Raw genomic sequence first — 10,481 nt, forward strand, 5'->3', positions numbered from 1 at the left:
AAAGTTGATAGGAACAGCTGAAAGGTAAAGAAGGAGGTGTTGAACCTCCTACTAAGGAACATGTTATTGCTTTCCCACTGTCCAAATATTTTATAGGAAAGCTTGGTATTAGAGCTGCTCTGCTTCAATCACATTGCAAAAAAAAAAAAAAAAAAAAAAAGAGTGGAACAGGAAATAAACCAGGTAGCTCAAAAACATATATCATTGTATGTAACCATGCACAACATGATTAAGAAAGCAACCCAAATCAGCACTGGAAAGACGGAATTATTAAGTCAGTGACACTGGCACAGCAGTGACAAAGAGCAATGACACACTATTATCACTTCACCATGCTGACACAATTTTAAAATTTAAAAAGCACATGGGAAAAAAATTGTAACAAAATGAAAAAAGATGCAGTTTCAAAGATTTCTTTTAAAAATATGCAGAGAGGCACCCGGGTGGCTCTGTCAGTTAGGTGTTTGACTCTTGATTTTGGCTCATGTCAAGACCCCACAGTGGTGGGATCAAGCCCCAAGAGGGGCTCCACACTGAGTATGGAGTCTGCTTGGGATTCTCTCTCTTTCCCTCTGCCCCTCTTGTCTGGCGCTTACTCTTTCCCTCTCTTCGTCTCTAAAATACATTTTTTTAATTAAAAAATTTTAAATATGCAGATGTGGGTTTTCTGGAAAAATTTCTCATCAAAGTAAGAAATAACTTTTATGGGAATACGCAATCCTCAACAATGTGCAGTAAAAATAAGCACACTCTTACATTGCTGGAGGAATAATAATACATATAGCTTTAAAACCCTGTCAGCATGTTTTAAGAGGCCTAAGAACATTTATGCTTTTTAGTGTAATAATTAAAATCCCAAGAATTTACTCTAAGAAAACTGTAGAAATAGAGAAATACATGCATTGCAATGTTGTTTATAATAGCAAAAACACTGGACACAATCTAAGTAGTCAATCAAAAAGGAGGGGTTGTAATACATGGCATGGTTATTTTAGATTATTACATGGCCATAAAAATCTAGTAATAAGCAGTTTTTAATAACTAACGTGCTGATTATTCTCCATTTGCTCCCCATTCTGCCAGATCCATTCTCTCCCATTCTCTTCCTTGATCTGTCCTCTGAGAAAATGACTAGTACAAACTCCATCATATAGATTCTTTGTCACTTCCGTTTCCACGGAGCTCCAGAAAAACATAATGTCTTTCCTTCACCCTTGGAACCCAATAGCTTCCTGTTGCTGCTAGCCTCTGATGCCCACCATCCCTTGTCCTTAATCCTAACCACACTTCTCTATAGAGCCGCTTCATGAAAGTCTCTTCGTTAAAACCTGAGTAAGTTTCCTATCCAGAGATGAGATATATGTGAACTCTTACATCATAAAACTGCATAGTCTGTATGATCTAATGTGAAAATACATAGAAACACTTGTAAAGAAACACACAAACGTGGAGACAAGCTTCTTCTGAGAAGTATGAATAAGACACATTTCTTTCATTTGTTTTCTACTCCCCAATTTTTTTACAATAAATAATGTATAATTTATTAAATGCAATTATTATTAAATTACATATAATTCATTTATGATAGAGTAACAACTCTAAAAATTAGATGAACATATTTTATTTTATTTTTTTTATAATTTTTTTTTCAACGTTTATTTATTTTTGGGACAGAGAGAGACAGAGCATGAACGGGGGAGGGGCAGAGAGAGAGGGAGACACAGAATCGGAAACAGGCTCCAGGCTCTGAGCCATCAGCCCAGAGCCCGACGCAGGGCTCGAACTCACGGACCGCGAGATCGTGACCTGGCTGAAGTCGGACGCTTAACCGACTGCGCCACCCAGGCGCCCCTAGATGAACATATTTTAAATATACCTCTTCTTTTTAAAAGTGAATGAAGTTGGCTTTTTTTGACCTTCAATAGATTTTCAAGAGGTCACTGTTCTTTTATAGAAGGATTCCAAGTCCTGTTGTCCATATCAAAATAAACATTTTTGCCAGAAATTGTTCATACTTTTCACTTTTGACTGAGGCCTTTTTATTCTTACAAGGGTAAGGTGTGGCATCTAATTTTGTCTCTGCTTCTTTGGGGAGAGGAACTTTAGTATATTGCTACTAAAGACATTTTCATCACATCTAACCCGGCAAGCTTCCTGTATTCTTCACTTTCTTGGTGTTTAGAGAGCTCAATTAATGTACTTCTGCTAACTTTGTTGTTGCTGTTGCTGTTGTTACTCACTTCCTTGCTAGGAAGATGGGGTGAAGTTTCTGACTGGAAGCATAAGAAGAATAACTAGATATCCTCTATCCTCCTGTGTCTCTCAAAGCCAGTCCCCTGCAGAGACCATGCATCTCCCTTCACTCATTCATGCTGGAAGTGGTACAGCAGTCAGCTCCGGTGAGTGTGGTGAAATGAGATCTACCCCAAGTCCAGTGCTTTCTGTAAATGCATGAGGTTGCCCAAATCCTTGGATCCTGGTGGCAGGCCCATTTGGCTAATGGACCTAGAGCCACAATCTGCACCCTGACCTCTAGCAGTGACAAAGGCGATATCTTGCCTGACATATATACTCATTTGTTTCATTCCTCCAATCATTTAGTAATTATGTGGGAAAGAGAGATGTTATTTGTTGGTGGCCTCCTCAGAAACTGCAAGACATACTTTTGTTTTACAATTATAAGTATATACATACCACTTTGACTTGACAATAAAGCCTTCTGGTTGGTTTGAGTTTTGCTATATGTTGTTGTAACTTGGATGCCAAAGGGCTTCACACCATTCTTAATTTTTTTTTTAATATTTATTTCTGAGGGAGAGAGAGAGAGAGAGCAAGTAGGGGAGGGGCAGAGAGAGAGGGAGACACAGAATCCAAAGCCAGGCCCCAGGCTCTGAGCTGTCAGCACAGAGCCCAACTCAGGCTCGAGCCCAACTCAGGCTCGAACCCACAAACTGTGAGAATATGACCTGAGCTAAAGGCGGACGCTTAACTGACTGCGCCACACAGGGGCCCCGGGCCTCACACCATTCTTAAAAAGTCCATTCTTAAACAGTCCATTCTTAAATGAGTAAACAGTAATTTCTTAGAGAATCCAGAAGGTCAAACAGCAGAAACTAAAAATAAAAATAAAAACTAGAGTTTAGATCCTTTGGGGAGCTGGTAACTCCCATACATCAAGAGTAGGAATGCAGGGGCACCTGGGTGGCTCAGTCGGTTAAGTGTCTGACTTCGGCTCAGGTCATGATCTCACAGTTCGTGGGTTTAAGCCCTGCATCTGGCTCTGTGCTGACAGCTCAGAGCCTGGAGCCTGTTTCGGATTCTGTGTCTCCCTCTCGCTCTGCCCCTCCCCTGTTCACGCTCTGTCGCTGTCTCAAGAATAAATAAACATTAAAAAAAATTTTTTTTTCTTAAAAAATTTTTTTTAACATTTATTTATTTTTGGGACAGAGAGACACAGAGCATGAACGGGGGAGGGGCAGAGCGAGAGGGAGACACAGAATCGGAAGCAGGCTCCAATCCATCAGCCCAGGGCCCGACGCGGGGCTCGAACTCACGAACCGCGACATCGTGACCTGAGCTGAAGTCAGATGCTTAACCGACTGAGCCACCCAGGGGCCCCCCCCCAAAAAAAAAAAAAAAAAAAAAAAAAAAAGAGTAGGAATGCAGTTACTCAGCTGTATGCAGATGTTCCCTTTCCTCTTATCCTTTTAGCCCTGGAATCCCAAAAATGTTGGTAAAATAAGTATTCTATATTATTCTTTTTAAAACTTTATTTTCTGACACAACTCAATAATACAACACATAGGAGTTAGGTAATCAGGCCACCCTAAAAAAACAACAGATATTTCTTCTATAATCAAGATAGCAAATCAGAGGCATTATTGCCTTTTTAGTTCCCCATATCTTAAGCATTAGTCATTCAAATAATGTCAAAATCTTTTATAAGTATTTCTATTAATTCCACTTGAATAGATGTTCATTTAATGAGCCACGGTGCACCCTTATTTTCGTCTTAAATAAAATAATTTTAATGAAATAATTTTGTGTCAATTTAGATTTTATTGTTGCTATTATTAATACTATGTTTTAATGTTATATTCATTATGTGATCTGTTAATAAAAATCTGCTAAAGGCAATCCATTTGTTTCAGAGTTCATGAAAAACTGGTATATTCTGGTCACAATTTGGCAGCAAGAGATCATTTAGCAAGGACATACTTTACACCATATGACGAAGCATGATCATTCTGCTTGAGTGGAATGGATGAAAGATTGTTCATTAATCCTACAAAAATGTATTAAGTACTTACCATGTGTCAAGTACTGTGCTCCTTACTGGGGACACATTGTCTCTGCTTTAATGGACCCTAAGGGAAAAATTATACAAATGATGTACATTAATAGATGATCACACAAATAATTACATAATGATAGATTATGAAGCATACAATAAATAAAAATTTATATTGTGACCAGGATTGTCAGGAAAATGTAAGGAAATTTGATAGATAGGTTAAATAAACTCTTTGCCCTACAGTTAATAAAAGTTTTTAGCCTCTAAAATGTACTTCTTGGGGCACCTGGGTGGCGCAGTCGGTTAAGCGTCCGACTTCAGCCAGGTCACGATCTCGCAGTCCGTGAGTTCGAGCCCCGCGTCAGGCTCTGGGCTGATGGCTCAGAGCCTGGAGCCTGTTTTCGATTCTGTGTCTCCCTCTCTCTCTGCCCCTCCCCCGTTCATGCTCTGTCTCTCTCTGTCCCAAAAATAAATAAACGTTGAAAAAAATAAAAATAAAAAAAATAAAACAATAAAAAAAATAATAAAATGTACTTCTTGCCTCTAAATTGAATCAATATAGGAACTTGGAATTTTTATAATCAACTCTTTAAAATTCTTTAAAATTCATCCAAAGACAATTATATGAGAAAAACAGTTTTGTCAATGTTATAGACATTATGATCCAGATATCAGGACACCAGACCTGCATAGATGACCCTTCCTAAACTCCAATGGGAGCCTTAGGAAAGTAACTTTGCCTCTGTGGACCCCAGTTGCTTGTCTTGCAAAATGAAGTATTGGCCAGGTTATCCTGAGAACCAAACCAATCTAAATTCTCTGATCTATAATTTAAGAGAAATATTCTCTATGACTACGGAATAAGTTTGTGCCGGTCATATAGAAATTACCTGTCATAAATAAGCTATAAGAATTTGATGTTAAGTGAAAACACAGAATTGGATCCCTTTAGTACTTTATTAATATATTACTGTGTAGACATACTACATAAGGTAAAAATAACAATTGCTTCCTGTTGTGAATATAGCATCTGATTTTCCCAGTATATAGTTTCCCACAGGTGCATCTGTTCTCTAATGGAAGTTGGGGTGACACATACTGAATAATGACCAGCTCAATTATATTGATTTATATATAAATAGTAGCCACCCCAGATTTTTCTCTTCCCCCAGAATAATGTAATAACCTGCTATACATACTTGTGGAAACACTCCATTTCCTCAAAATACAAAGAACATTTGTAACTACCTATTTAATGTCTTTCTTCTCCACTAGACACGGTATCTTATTCACTGCTGCATTAACTTTTGACGCATTAACAACCAACCAAACCTAGAGTCTTAAAACAACAAATCTATTTCTTCTTCACCCTTTTGTGTTGACTACAGCTTGACCCAACTGGACCCAGCTGGGCTTAGCTAAGCATAACTGTAGGCTGCGTAAATTTGTATCTGCTCCACATATTGCTCATTCTGGAACCAAGGCTGAAGAAACACTGACATCATGCAGTATAGTTAATGGAAAATGACAATAACACAAGAAGAGAGGTGCCTGGGTGGCTCAGTTGGTTAAGCGTCTGACTGAAGCTCAGGTCATGATCTACTGTCCTGTGAGTTCAAGCCCCCTGTCAGGCTGTATGCTAACAGTTCAGAGCCTGGAGCCTGCTTGGGACTCCATGTCTCCCTCTCTCTCTCTGACCCTCCCCTGCTCATGCTCTCTCTCAAAATTAATTAATTAATTAAATATTAAAAATGTTTTAAAAAGCAATAAAGCAAGAGGAAATAAATGGATGGCGGATTCCTAAGCCTTATTTAAGAATGGTCACACAGTTGCTCCCGCCCTCATTTCACTGGTCAAAGCAATCACAGGGACAAGTGCAAAATCAATAGAATGGTGAAGTATACTCTCCTCCATGACAGGGAAAGGAAGATGAATTAGTGAACAGTAATGAAGTCTGCAACAGCTGCCCTACACTTACCACTTAATATAGTCCATGGCACATAGTGGATGTTTAACCTTTTTGAGGAATTCATAAAATTGTATAATATGTCATCCATCTTCCCAAATAAGTCCATATTCTCTTGTCTTTCTCTGTAATACAAACGTATTTTCCCTCCATGTGAGAAACTTTAATACTTTAATTTTTCCCAGATTCAGTATGGCCCAGGAAACAGTTTGTCATCATATCCCTAGTTCCAAGTTCACTGGCTTTCATATAGTCAATGTTCAACAAGTATTTTTTTTAGATGAACAAACAAACAAAAAATAATAATAATAATAATAATAATAATAATAATAAAGGAATGAATGAGTCCGTAAGCCAAATGCTAGATGTGGGGGGTTTTTTGTTGTTTTTGAGGAGATTTTTTTGTTGTTCATTTACACATAATAAAGCTAAATCTGACTTCTAGTAAGTGTTAAATCCTAAGGTGTTCTAGCATTACTTTCCATATAAATTAAGAGAGTACTCCTTTTTGTGAACTCTATTTAAGTGTTATGGTATGCTACTTAGAATTACTTTTGAAAGTTAAATATACTCCTACTGAGATTATATGGGCACATGGAAATGGTCTTAAAGACCAATGAATTTCAACCCTCATACTTTAAGGATGATTATCGTTATCTTTAATTTATTATTCACTATCTCATGAAGGTATTTTGTTTGGATGTATTTGTCATTACTTTTCATTAAAAATGCTTTTCATGTATCTATTATTCCCAAACCTCTGATATACATGATATATAAGAAACAGTTTCTTTTATTCAGGTTTTTCTATCTGCTTGAGTAGATATGCTATGTTTCAAGACAGCTACAGTAATATTTGTGAGTACCAAATAAGTAAAAGATACCCACAGGAATTTAGATAAAAGAGATAAGGTCCTACAAGAATTATTAAGAAAATCTCATGGAAGAAATACAATTTAATTGAACCTAAGAAAATGAGTAGGATCTCCATAAGTGAATTAGAGAGGGAGGATATTTTCAGGAGAAAGAATATAATAAATAAAAAAGCAAAAGGTATAATTCAGCAACATCAAGAAAGTCAGAGTTAAAGCTGTGTAGGGAGATAACTAAAGATAAGGCTGGAAAAATAAGTAGAGAACAGATTGTGAATGAAGACATAAAATGGTGAACTAAGGATTATCAATTTCATTTTGTAAGCATTGTAGAGCCAATGAAATTTTTTCACGAGGGAATGTACCACAATGAGTGTATTTTTAGGATTATTAATTTGGCAATAATATAGACAATGGATTCGGTGAAGAGTATCACAGAGGCAATTTAGGAGAATGTTTCCATCACTGAGGTATGAAGTAATCACACATAAATGAAGGTGGATGGCTGTAATGTAAGAAAGGACTACGGAGTGAGTACAAAGTCAGATGTACTGGGACTGAAACAAAGAGCTGTATGGCATAGTTTCATTGATGGCCTTGGAATTCAGATCAGAGAACACTGGGGCCAAAGTACTGAAAGAACATCAAGTTGGGCTTAGATCTAGAATCTGAAAATGGAAACAAGGTCAAGAGCAAGGGTTAGTTACTTCTGAGATAAGCATAATTCCTAAAATATGAACAAATCCAAGAGACATACCTTAGGGGCAGACTATGAGTATTATTAGCCAAAGTCCAAACTGAATAGGGCAACTGGATTGTGGATTTCAGACAAGAGAGGCTATACATTCATTAAAAAAAAAAAAAAAACAGTTAATATTGGACAGAATTTATCAAGTGAATAAACTAATATTGACTCTTCTAGCCCAAACCTAAATTTTCCCCCCACTGGAGAGTATGAAAAATTCAAAATAGTGTTTGTAGAAGCAATGGAATGGTTAACATTTGATGTTGCCATGCAGCACAGCCTGAATATAGACAGTCCATGCACCTGAGCACTAGGATTCAAAGCAGAAGGGACAAGATGATGGTAATTCATTTCAGGGAGATGAAATTTACATGGTTCATGTTGAAACTTAACTTATGAATTCTTATCAAGTAAAGAATAATTTATATGGTCTTTGACAGCCAGCCATGTATTCTTAATCAAAGAAAGGCGTGTTCCATATTGTTAATGTTATTCAGATTATGCAATCTTGAATTTTCCCATTATTACACTAGCAATTTTTTCTGTAGTAAGATTTCTAACATGAAGTAACAAACATGCCAATAAGCCTATATACACAGAGAAACAGAGGGAAGAGTGTTGGAGTGGTATAGCAGAAAGGGCGGGGGGGGGGGGGAGCAGAGAAATAGAAAAAAAAAGAAGAGGAGGGGTTGGGGGAGGAAGAAGAGGGAGAAAAAGAGGAGAAGGAGAAGAGGAAGAGGAAGATGAAGGAGAAAAAGAGAGATGGGGAGAAAGAACTTTTGTATTAGGTTAAGCTGAAATCATTAATCAAGATATAATAAAAGCACAATTTACAAAGACAATATATCTAAGATATAGTTCCTTCCCAAAATATTTTTAAAAATATTTTCATTGCTTATGGATTATGATTTCACCACGTAATATTATCAAGTGATGAACTTTTTCATCTACAAGTTTGTTCATTTGTTGTATGATTCATAGCCCCAATACACAGAAGCCTGACTGCTATGTCACTGAGGGGAGACTTGAGATGCAGCCCTGTGCCTTTGTTCCTTGAAAACTTGTCAGCAGATACCGAAAAAAATCATATATGTTCTACTGGCCTCTAGGTACCAGGATACCAAAAGTAAGATTTCTTCTTGTTTGTAAACTAAAAGTTTTTCAGTGTAGAATATGTAATGACACAAGAGTTCAGTGGCAAGAGAAACCATTTATTATTAATGATCGCAGAACTACCAAAACAATAAAATATAACAAAGGCAGTAGGTTTCAAATATGTGGCCATCTACCAGATGTTTAATATAGATGAAAGCAACATTGTATATCTGTGGTCACCGTCAAGAACACATTTCTCTGAAATAAAACTTTCATTCGCCTCTCATCCTCTACACATACCCAACCTCCAAAACACTTTTTACTTATAATCATTTCTACTATTTGGAGTCCTTCTGTCAAGTTTCTAATTCTATAAATCTCTTCCACCTTGATCTCTCTTTTGGTTTTGCTTTTTCCAAATGTGGGTAAGAGAAGTTGTGTGTAAGAAAGAAAATTACAAAATGCACCAATTTCAAGATTGAATTGTTGCTTTCTTGCCTCTCCACTCCAACCTTAAAGCTCACCAGCAGCATTAATGCTCCACGAATAGGAGACAACAGCAAAAACGTAGCGAATATGAATTGTAATTCAAGGGAGAAAAATCTAATGAACTCTGCCCAATTGAAACTGTCATCTCCTAAAACAGTCATGAGAGTCGGAATCTCCTGTGGAATTTCGTAAAAATAAATATTCTTTGGGAACTACTCCCACAGAGATTCTGATTCAGTATGTCTGGTGAAAGGCCAGAAATGTACATTTTTAACATGCTCTCCAGGTGAAACAGATGGATGACCCTACACATTGCAATAATTATTCTAGAAATTGCAGGAATAAATACTTCTCATTCCTCATTTGACTAACAAAGAATAATTGATAGTGGAATTGATAGTGATGGAGACACAGGGAACAAAGGTCCAGGTAATTATAAAATTTACAGTACCTGAGAGGACAACACAAAGCCAAAATTAGAACTTGTCCTTTGACTTTAGGATTTCAGATTTCCTGAAAAGTAAGAGAAAGATAGATTGGATCGTGGGAGCTAAAAAACCACACTCCTGTCAGGTTGCTGCCATATATACTAAAATACAATTGATCCCATTCATTCCCATTTTGAGCCCACAACTGCATACTTTTCCAGTTCTTTCACTATTTTTACCATGTACTAATTTACCATCTCTTTCAAACCCAATTCCTTGGTCACCCTTACCTCTAGGTCCATAAGTTTCACTGTCTTCCTTAAATTCCAGCCTCAAAGTCCTTCATTTCACCACGCCTATTGTCAACACCTTCAGATACGTGACATTGTTGCCCACATTATGTGCTTTTACTAAATTCCTAAGCTAAGATGAACCCAGTCCTGGCGTCTACTTCTCTCCCTCTACTGATCACCACTGAAGAAAAACTACACAGTCATGCACATTGATACTATTACAATATATGATTTTTCCCCTCAACTGGGCTTTTAACCCCACAGCAATCCTTTTATATATCTCTAATCAGTGCTGACTC

General features: G+C 37.1%; 1 long non-coding RNA gene across 4 annotated transcripts in view; it reads right to left on the reverse strand.

Moving 5' to 3' along the window:
• LOC121029799 (uncharacterized) overlaps positions 1-9,977 on the reverse strand; it is a 138,076-nt gene extending 128,099 nt beyond the window's left edge. For 3 of the 4 annotated variants that reach the window (XR_005789902.1, XR_005789900.1, XR_005789903.1), the window contains exons 1-4: positions 9,913-9,971; positions 7,890-7,970; positions 6,273-6,385; positions 4,311-4,367 (exon numbers count right to left, since the gene is read on the reverse strand). This is a non-coding gene — a long non-coding RNA (uncharacterized LOC121029799). Of the gene's footprint in view, positions 1-4,310; positions 4,368-6,272; positions 6,386-7,889; positions 7,971-9,912 lie in introns of all 4 variants that reach the window. The other variant, XR_005789901.1, reaches the window with a different exon arrangement.
• Between the last annotated feature and the right edge of the window lie 504 nt (positions 9,978-10,481).

The sequence above is a fragment of the Herpailurus yagouaroundi genome, unplaced genomic scaffold (assembly GCF_014898765.1).
Source record: "Herpailurus yagouaroundi ecotype Mexico unplaced genomic scaffold, PumYag 139, whole genome shotgun sequence".
Lineage (NCBI taxonomy): Eukaryota > Metazoa > Chordata > Mammalia > Carnivora > Felidae > Herpailurus > Herpailurus yagouaroundi.